General features: G+C 41.3%; 1 non-coding gene across 1 annotated transcript; it reads left to right on the top strand.

Moving 5' to 3' along the window:
- Positions 1-9,326: 9,326 nt before the first annotated feature.
- LOC126010508 (U6 spliceosomal RNA) lies at positions 9,327-9,433 on the top strand. The gene has a single exon (XR_007496533.1). It is a non-coding gene; the product is annotated as a U6 spliceosomal RNA (small nuclear RNA).
- Positions 9,434-10,316: the final 883 nt, after the last annotated feature.

Genomic DNA, 10,316 nt, shown 5'->3' with positions numbered 1-10,316 from the left:
TTTCTGAGAACTCATTGATTTTTTTCGGGGGCATTGTCTCTGCAAGAAAGAGCAGGCTTGAACCCAGGGCTCCACACCAGGAGCTTCTGACTAGTAACTGCGTGTTAGGAGGGAGAGCAGGGATGGGTGTGGGGGGCAGGATGGGGCCCCTGACCACTGTGTTTTATGCTCTCAACCAAAGCAAAGGCTTCTGGGCAGTGCTTTAGGAAACATCTGAGCACCATGTCCACTTTCTCAAGAACTAAGATTACATTCAATTCTAGGAAACGCCCCTGAAATATTTACATTTCCTGTTAGTCATGATCATGACTGCCAGCCTACACTCAGCATATGATATGTGCCTCCACAGATTAATTGCATAATTGCATTTATAATTTTGGGTTTGGGGTCACATGCAGTAGTGCTCACAGTTTCCTCCAGATTCTGAGTTAGTTCGGGAATCACTTGTGTTGGAGTTCAGGGAAACCACAGATGGTGCTGGGATTCAAACCCAGCTCAGCATGTAACAGACCAGTGCCTTAACCATTGTACTATTTCTCCGGCCCCATTTGTTGCACGATTCTTAAAACATCCCTTACAGAATGAGAGGCTCAGATAGTCAACATGGGATACTTCCAAAATAACATCTAGTTGTGCTTGCCAGAACATTTACACTTATCTTTAAATAGGTCTAACTGACCACCTTTCTGGAACTTTTTCCAAACTTACAAAGGAAGAACCTCTTAGAAAGACCAGCTATGGCCTCAGAAGAATGCACATTGCCCATACACCATGGAGACCATATATGGTAACAACCACAATTGTCTATAACATTACCAGTATGCAAACCTCTACCAGGGAAGACCCTACCAATGCTGTGGCATTGACTTACTCCAAAGAGTGTTCTCTTAAAACCTAGTTGACTTAGCAACAGCAACAATCTGCTTGCAGTGCAGGGCTCTCTGCATCTAATGGTGAGGTGAACCTAGAGGATGCTCCACATCAGCCTGACTTCAATGAAGGAAATGCACAGAAACCAGAATCTTTAACTACAGGAACCTGACACCAACAACAGCTAATGTGTGAAAAAGTTTCACCAGGATCCACGGAGAATGACTCAGGAATTGGGCAGCCTGGTATGCCTAGAGCCCAGAGTTAGTCTTATGCCAGAAAACTTCAGGGGTGAGGCCTCCTTGTAATTAGGCTAAGGCTTTTTTTTCTTCGTATTCCCCATATTTTTCTGGGCCTAGCCAAACAACAGTGATTGCCACTTTCACACCGTTACTACTGTATTTTTTAAACACTTATCCTTTTAAAAAGAAAGAAAAAAAAAACAGCTTACTAAACTTAAAAAAAAAAAAAGAAAAACAACCTAGTAAAATGCCTGTCTTGAATACAGGCAGGGTATGGGAAGGAGGGAGGGCATTAGTGGTGGGAATGTTGCACTGGTGAGGAGGGTGTTCTGTTTATGACTGAAACCCAATTACAATCATGTTTGTAATCATGATGCTTAAATAAAAAAATTTATATTAATAAAAAGGAATAAAAAAGAAAGAAAGACCAGTTATGGGATAAGGACGTGGGGCTGATTTCTCCCTCAAGCATGGTCTGAATTTTTCTGGTTAACCTATAAACTAGGATTTTAAAATCAGGGTCAAGTAAGTCATCCATCTGAGTTAGGGAATGGAGCCACATAGTATTAACAGATGCAGGGTTTTAATATGGAAAACAGCAATGCCTAAAAGAAGGAATTTTACTTCAGAGATAGTGTAACTAAGATGCTAACGATTTTCCTTAATGAGCTCTTGCCAATATAGGTATCATATCTGCTTCTTGCCTTTGTATTTCCAGGTTCTCGCAGCAGGGTGAGGTAACATAAATATTCTTAGGAAGTTTTTGTTTCATGAATGAAAAGATAAAAAGTCTCTACCACTATTCCAATTCTTTGGTTCTCCTGTAATTATTGAAGCTAATATTTCATGAAGTTAAGTTATCACAGAATTCAAGCCTGGGAAAGGATTCAGGCATCTGATCTAGTGTCTCTACTTTTCAGGCAAGAACAAGTGGAACTGGAAGAGCCTGTTGGTGGAAATGCAAGTTGGTATGACCTTCCCAGAAAATATGGAGGGTTCTTCATGAACTAAAAATAGTCCTACAACAGAATCCAGCCAGTCCATTCCTGGTTATCTCTCTGAAGAATATGAAAACATTAGTTAAAAAATATTTTCCATAGTACAGCGGGTAGGGTGCTTGCCTTGCATGCAGCTGAGTGGGGTTTGACCTATAGTATCCTATGTGGTCCTTCAAGCAACTCCAAGAGTGATTCCCGAGGCCAGGGCCAGGAGTAATCCCTGAGTGCTACTGCATGTGGCCAAAAAACAAACGAATAAACAAAAACAAAAAGGAATGCTTCTCATTACTAACCACAGTTTTTTCTGAAAGTATTCAAATATGAAATCAACCTATCAGGGGATGGCTGGATCAGAGGTAATATGTATTCTCAACTAAATACTATTCAGCTATTCAAAAAAGATAAAATCTTGCCTTTGGTGAAAACATGTACAGAATATGATGTACAGGTCATGATGCTAAGAGAAATAAGTCAGGGAGTAAAAAAGCAATTACTGGATGGTTATGTCGATGGGATATAAATAAAAACCACAGCAAATGCACTAACAAATCACACACATACATACAAAATAACCTCCAAATGCTGAAATTATGCTGATGACCAGAAAGAAGCAGGAATGGGAGGAGGGAGGTGCCACTTTAGAATGTTGATGAAAGCTGAGGTGAGGCTCAAAGAGCACTGTTAGAAAAGCTTTTTTATTTTTAATGGAATTCTAGTTCAGGTAGTTATAATGCCTTTGAGATTTACAGTGTTAATACATAATATTGCTACATCCAACCACCACCCAAGTGCCTATGACTCTCACCAGGGTCTCTACCCTACCTCTAAGTAGTCTTCTTTCCTCCCTTTCTCCAAGATCTAACCATTGGTTTAGTGTTTCAGTGCCATGTGTTGGACATTGTTCAGTACTATCTACTCTCATTTTTGTCTCCCTTTCATGGGTGATTGAGCACGCCTGGTATTCGATTTTCTCCCTCTGCCTGATTTCTTAGAACATACCTTTCAATTCCATGTGCATTGTGGTAAACACGCACACACACACACACACACACACACACACACACACACACACACACACACACACACACACACACTGAGGTTGCACTCAGAGCATCTATATAGAAATGTAAACTAATGGAAAGTCAATAAAAGTTTATTAAATAAAAAAAAATCAAGTCTCAGAGAGGCCAGCCTATTTCTCCCAAGTTTCACAGCTCATCAGCAGCATAGTTAGAACCAAGAAAAGTTCCTACCTCCTGACTCCCCTCCCCTTTCGCTTCCACCCTGAGATGCCACATCTTTGAACTCAGAAGGAAGCTTCCTCCGGTCTGTTTTCTCTCATTGCTGTGACTTTGCTCTTGGTTCTCATGGAACTCCCCTGTAAAGGACTCTGATTTATACCCCTTTCTGAATTTTTTGTAAGATAATGCAGCAGATTTGTGGAGGAGGAGGAATAGGTCAAAGTCAGTGTTAGAGTGTCTTGTCATTTAGTCACAGGAGAAAATGAAACTATTTGCAAGGCAGTGTTATTTATTCTGAAATATTTGACCCCAAGATGTAAAGATAAACTCATAGGTTACCATGCAGAAAGGCAGCTCAGCTGACCATAATTTTCTCCTTGCCTACAGTCCATTCTCACCTCCACATGGATGAATGCCATAGGCCTGCCCCTTGCTTCCCCTGGCCATAGCTAATTCATCCCGTGATGAGCACTCGTCTGAGCTTGGCCAATTAATTTTCCCCCAGGGAAATTAAAATTGGGACCCTTAGACTGCGTCTTCGGCTGTGGGGAGCAAGGTGACAAGTCTCATGGAGACTAACTAATGGAGTTATCAAAGGGCAATTGGGAAGGAAGGAATGTTGGACCAGGTGCACTAGATGGGAAAGCAAAGAGGCTTGTTTGTGAAAAAAAGCAAAGAGCACACAGGCATGGTAAACAGAATTGAATATGAGAGAGCTGAGAGAGAGAGAGAGAGAGAGAGAGAGAGAGAGAGAGAGAGAGAGAGAGAAAGAGAGAGAGAGAGAGATGAGGGGAGAGAGATTAGTTCCAGAACAGGCTATTATAAAATCATCTTGCTATGTGTACTAATTTCTTTAGCCTGAAGCAATTGTTTTTCTTTTCTGTCCTCTGCAAAGGGAGTTTGGGTTTTGCATTCGGGAAACAGATCTAGAAGAAGGACAAAAGTGCCTTGGAAAGGACTGGTAGATTGGCACTGGGGAAGTAAAAGAATCTTGGAGAAAGAGGAGAAACAGAAGGGATGAAAACCTGCAGAAACAGAAGAGATTAGAGCAGTTCAAGACGGTCGCCACCTCGAGGGTGGAAGCATGCCTGGCACTGCTGAGGGGAGCTGGATGACCATGGTTGCTTTTCAGATCCCCGCTGCTTTGGGGATCAGCTAGCTTCATTTAGTATACCCAAGAGCCAGTCATCAGCTCGACCTGATTGCACTGGGAGAAGAGAAGAGCAAATGGCTTTAATAATGGCTGCAAATATCAAATTACATTGCATCAAAACCAAATTCCAGATATTGAGGGCCACATAGTCATTAACAATCAATTACTACACTTGCTGTTTAGTCAAAGCATTTTCCTAGCCTCTCCTTTCACTGACAAGAAAGTCCTTTCTTTGCTGCCTTTTCTCTTGGGCAACTGGTCCAATCCTCCCTCCTACGGTGCCCAGGAAAAGAGAGCATGTTAGACCTTCTGATGGCCTTTCCTCCTTTGATACCCAACTGCACTTCCCAGTGTGGAGGTGTTAGGGTTGTAGTTGACACCTGGCACTGAGTCAAATACCACCTCTGATAATGCAAGGTGCAAAAGGGAGTTTATTTGGTTAGCCAAGGTCCAAGCCTCATCCCACTTGGGGAGTCTTGGTAAGGACCCCGAGTCAAATCTTCATCTTATATAGAAATTACAAGCATTAACAGAATATTAACAGAACAATCATTTCATTTTATAGATGTCTTAAACACTGATTTTTCTGGCTCAACTTTGGTTGTCTAGGGGCAAACTTATGGTCATCAAGGGATATTCTAATTTGAACCCGATTGTTAGGGTGATACTCTGATACAGAACCTGTTGTTGGGGGGATACTCTGCTTCAAACCCTGACTGTCAAGGGTTACTCTGATTCAAATTTTTGGTTGTTAAGGGATCCTTTTTCCAAACTCACTCAACCCCTAGTTCCTTATTCCTGGAGGGTACCAACTTGGGTTTTATTTCTGAGTTAACTCTTTCTCTGCCTTCAGCTAAGAGTGGAAAAGTACATTTTACTAGGGTTTGGGCTTGTATTGGTCTAGAGTTCCTAATCATAGACTTAGGGGGAGGAATTTTAGTTCTTACAGAGAGAAAGGTTAAGTGGCCTTCCTAAATTCCATCTAACCTGTCAAGAGCTAAGAAAAGAGAAATCGGACCTCTTCGTGGGCATCCTGAAGTAATAAAAGGTAAAGAGATGTGGGAAATCATCTAAAACCTTCTCAGTGGCTGCAAGAAAGAGACTCTGGATGTCTGTTCCTTAAGGATGCTGCCTAGCAATTATCCGAGGAGGCACTAGGAGGACTCATCTCATCTCTGCTGGCCATGGACCTGAAGCAGCAGGACACATCCCCGCAGGGAGAGCCACAAACACTCCCCAGAAAACAAGCATCACTCTATGGACTGCAGAAGACCTGCTTCGTCCTTCCCTTCTCACAAGAGCTCAGTTGATGGTGATTCCCTTCCTATTCTCCAAGCCACTCCCTCATCTGCTGGGTAACTGCGGGTCAGAGGAAGGGGAGAAGAGGTTGCTGTGTGGAAACATTTTCAGGAAGAACTTTTAGAAACTTCTGAAAATTCCTCTTTGGCTTCTCTTTACTCCTGCTGGGTCTTCCCATTGCCTATTTTTAGAATGTCCCTCTTCGAATGTAGAACAAAGGTGATGTGGGATTGCTTCCTCTCGTTGGGTTGATAAAAAATTAGCAGGTAAAATTTGCTGTAACTCAGAGTATGTGGTTGACAAACAGCAGACTCTGTAGACTTCTCCAAGCTCTTCATCCCTGAGAACTTGGGCTAACTAAGAAGATGAAATGATATTCTTGTCAACAATATGTAAGCCACAATGATCAAAATAAAAATTATATTAAAAAAAAGAAATGGCAGCAGTGAGGAAGAAAAGAAATGTTTGAGAAATGCACATGGACATGTAGAAGGGAGTCTGGGGGACTCAGAAGCCAAACAGGGCCTAAAATATTAAGGAGATGTGTTTTGATTAACTGTAACTGGGCCTCTGCACGAAGAATCCAGAGATCTCTCTCTCTCATCTCTGCCAATGCCAGAGAGAATGGATCAAACCCAAGAGAACAGAAGCTCTCTATCTCCAAGTGCTCCCTCAGGGAAAGTTCTTCTCAGGACACATTCAGTTAAGGGTCCTCAGACTGTCCCTCATTGAGCACCTTGTTGGAGTTCATCTGGGAGAACCTGGCAATAGACAGACCCCAAATAAACATGGTCCAACAAATAAATACTATCCATTAAGAAAATTTTAGTACGTATAATATGTTATTTGAGAGACAGGGCAGAAAATGACTCAAAGGACTGGAACGATGCTTTGTAGGCAGGAGGCCAAGGTTTTCTCCCTGGCACCACACAGTCCTCTGGGAATCCCTGACAGAAATCCACCACACCAAGTCTGCTCCCTCCCCCTAGATGTTTTGAAAGAATAAAGTCTTACTTGCTGTTCTAAATGGGTGCTTTGCATTCCTATAATGAAAATTTCTTAGGTATTGAGGCACTCTCAAAAATGACCTGAGAGGAACATTTAAAATGTAGATGTGCAAGTACTATGTTGTCCCCAATGTCTGATTCATCTTTGGAAAGAGACTCTGAAAAAGACATTAAAAAGAACCAAGAGGGCCAGAGTAATAATACAGCAGGCAGGGCGTTTGATTTGCATGTGGCCAACCTGGGTTCCAATCCTAGCACTGCACAAGGTCCCCTGAGCCCAGCAGGACTGATCTCAGAGTGCAGAGCCAGAAGTAAAAGTTAAGCACAGCCAGATGTGGCCACAAAACAAAACAAATAACATGGTAGGGAACAAAAAATAATGAGAATAAAGCGAAGAGAGCATGGCAGTGGTAGAGCTCTTGCTTTGTATATGCAAGGCCCAGAGTCCAACCAGGAGTGACACACACACACACAATCCAGAAAAACAACAAATCCCATTGCTGATGCTGCTGCAGGTGGTGATCAGCTGCTACAACCCAAGAAACCAAGCACACAACAAAGCTTATCATACATTTGTTCAGAAGTCAGTTTCTGTTTGGAGGGTAGGAAAGGAATCAATCACCTCACATAAATCAAAACTGATTATAGTAGGAAGATTTCTATTAGATATTTTATAGTCCAGATGCTTTAAGGGTCACCAAATTGCTATTATTTTGCTATTTATTATAGTGATGATATTGATGATGATATTTTAGTTAATGTATTTTATGTATTTTGTTAAAAATGTTTTGGTGGGGAAGTGTAAGATCCACGTCACACAACTCAAGCCATCCCAAGTTGATCACCCTTGATCACAAGCTGACGCAGTGAAGATGTATTGGAATTTTCCATGACATCTCTGCCATTTTCTATTTCAAAATATACCCACAGAAACCCAGAAAACAACCTAAACTATTCTGAAAAATAGACACCCTCCATTTAGGAAATAGTGGCTTTATAAAGTTATAGGGAAGTGGGATGGAAGCCTGAGAAGAAGAGCCCAGCTTGCTGGGACCACAACCAAGAAACTCATATTCAATGAATTTGAAGGAAATTCCATGCAGTTTTTTTTTATTTGTTATGATGTTTTGTTTTTGCATATTACAACAAGTAGAAAAGAGAGAAGGAAAGGTGAGGAAAGAGAATAAAATAGGGTGGAAAGTGAAAATGAACTATTGAGGACAGTTTCCAGAACCATGCACAAGAATTCAAATGTGAGAGCTTTGGGCATCATATACTACATACATTGAGATGTTATCAGTGTTTCTTAGCAGATGTAGAAGACATTTGAATTTGGAACCACTATGACACCATGTCAGTTCATTTAAGGTCATGTGGAAAATCTTTCCAGCTTTGCTTCCTCATATTCAGAGGAGCACATACGTCAGATCAGGGTATTCAGTTGCAACCACTTGGGCTCTCTAACCAAAAGTCCCCAAATTCCATCCTAGAACCCCTGTACTCCTCTGGAAAGCCTACAAAGTTGACCTCAAGACCATTCTGTATTATGTCTCTGTGGAAACCATAAGATTCTTTTGTGAGTTCTCCAGCTACACAGCAGCTACAGTGTCTCCTGAGATTCTCAAGCATTTACCCATCTCTGTGAAGAAACCATGAGCTACTCACAAGCCCAAGGCCCCAGATGTCCTTGCATTGGGGAACAAAACCATGTTCAGTAACTGGAGGCCTGGAATCATCATTTTTAACAAATGCCACTCATTGGCTGGCAGTTCTTTCCCTTGGTGGCACTGCCGGCCTCGGTTCCACATACTCACTGGTGTTAGGTTGGAGACATTGCTCAGTCTCTTGATGGGGTTGTTTGCTGCCTTGTGGTTCCTTGTGATGCTGATGTACTGTCAATCTGTCTTCTTATAGCTCCCTACCTCAAACATCACCTGCTTCCTTACTTCCTTTCTCTCTATCAAGCCCATCTGTCTCATACTTCATTCCCTTAAAACCCTTTTTTAGAAGTTTGAGAGATAGTACAATAGATAAAACACTTGTCTTGCATGCTGTGAACCCAAGTTTGAATTTCAACACTCCTTATGTTTTCCTGTGCCCCACCAGGAGTGAGCACAGAACCAGGAGTAAACCCTGCATACTGTTAGTTACTTCCTTATCCCCTATATAAACAAGCAAACAACAACAAAACTTTTCTTAGAGCTAAAGAGATAGTACTGTGGGCAGGGTGCTTGATTTGCATGTAATTGAGGTCCACCAGGATTGATCCCTGAGCTGAGAACCAAAAATAAGTCTTTAAGTATAACTAGATATAGTCTAAAAACAAATATTCATAACCAAAACTCCCTTTTTCTTTTGAAAGCATGGAGTAATCTTTATTCACATTATGCATTGAATAAAGCACAAAAAATAACTATTTCCAACTGATATTTAAAATTAAGGAAGCTTTGAGGCATAAAATACATTTTTGGTAGCTATATCAAGAGCCTAGAAACTGGTTAGAAAAAAATCATTGGGTGCTCGCTTCGGCAGCACATATACTAAAATTGGAATGATACAGAGAAGATTAGCATGGCCCCTGTGCAAGGATGACACACAAATTCGTGAAGTGTTCCATATTTAAAAAAAAAAAAAAATCATTGGGGGCCTGAGCGTCATAATAAAATGAAACAACAAGGAAGGGTAGTTGGAGCATCATGTCTAGATGCACATTAGTTTGAAACCAGGCCTCACAGCACAGACTAGTTTTTATGCCTGAGTATTGATTGGAAGTCTCGGGAAAGGATGGGTCAAACCTCAATATTCAGGCCTTCAGTTCCAGAATAGCAGTGGGACCTGCCAGCCTTCAACAACTGTGAGTGCCTGTCTCTGAGTAAGCTGCTATTCCAAGGATGGGAAAGCAAGATCGAGTATATGTCCCCATTTCACTCTTAGCCACATTATTTTCCTCCTAAGAGACCTCCGGTCCTTAAGTAACTTCCCAGTCATCAAATCAGTCTTTATTAAATTTTCACATGCACTTAGTTTTAGATTCAATTTGAAATGTTCTCTGAGGAGACTCATATGGATGCAATAATAAAGAAAAAAGGGCGCAGCATGGATTTTTTGAGTCTTCAGAACGAAGGGCTATTGTTGATGGTTTTAGGGAGTCAAAAGGTGAGCGTTTTCAAGTTACATAACTTGTTTATTGGTATTTAAAGGGGAAATAGTCAAAGCAGGAACACTTTGGTAGAGAGCAAATATAGGACAGGTATTTAAGGTTTAGAAAAATAAGTGGAAGAAAATATTAAGAAAGCAATCGTGCAAGGCTATCACAAGAATTTTGTAAGTGGTAATGGTGTGATGAAGTTTGAAAAACACAACTCTTAGTCAAGTGTTACTCAGTCAGTTCAGTCAACTGTTAATACCAATAAACAATTCAGAATTGACTCCTGTTCCAGGAGGAATGTGCTGTTGACCTTGGGCAATACGTAACCTAAGTCTCAGTTGACTTGAGTGCAGAGGCT

Source organism: Suncus etruscus, chromosome 5, assembly GCF_024139225.1.
Source record: "Suncus etruscus isolate mSunEtr1 chromosome 5, mSunEtr1.pri.cur, whole genome shotgun sequence".
In the NCBI taxonomy this organism is placed as follows: Eukaryota; Metazoa; Chordata; class Mammalia; order Eulipotyphla; family Soricidae; genus Suncus; species Suncus etruscus.
This window is presented reverse-complemented; position numbering and strand designations above follow the sequence as displayed.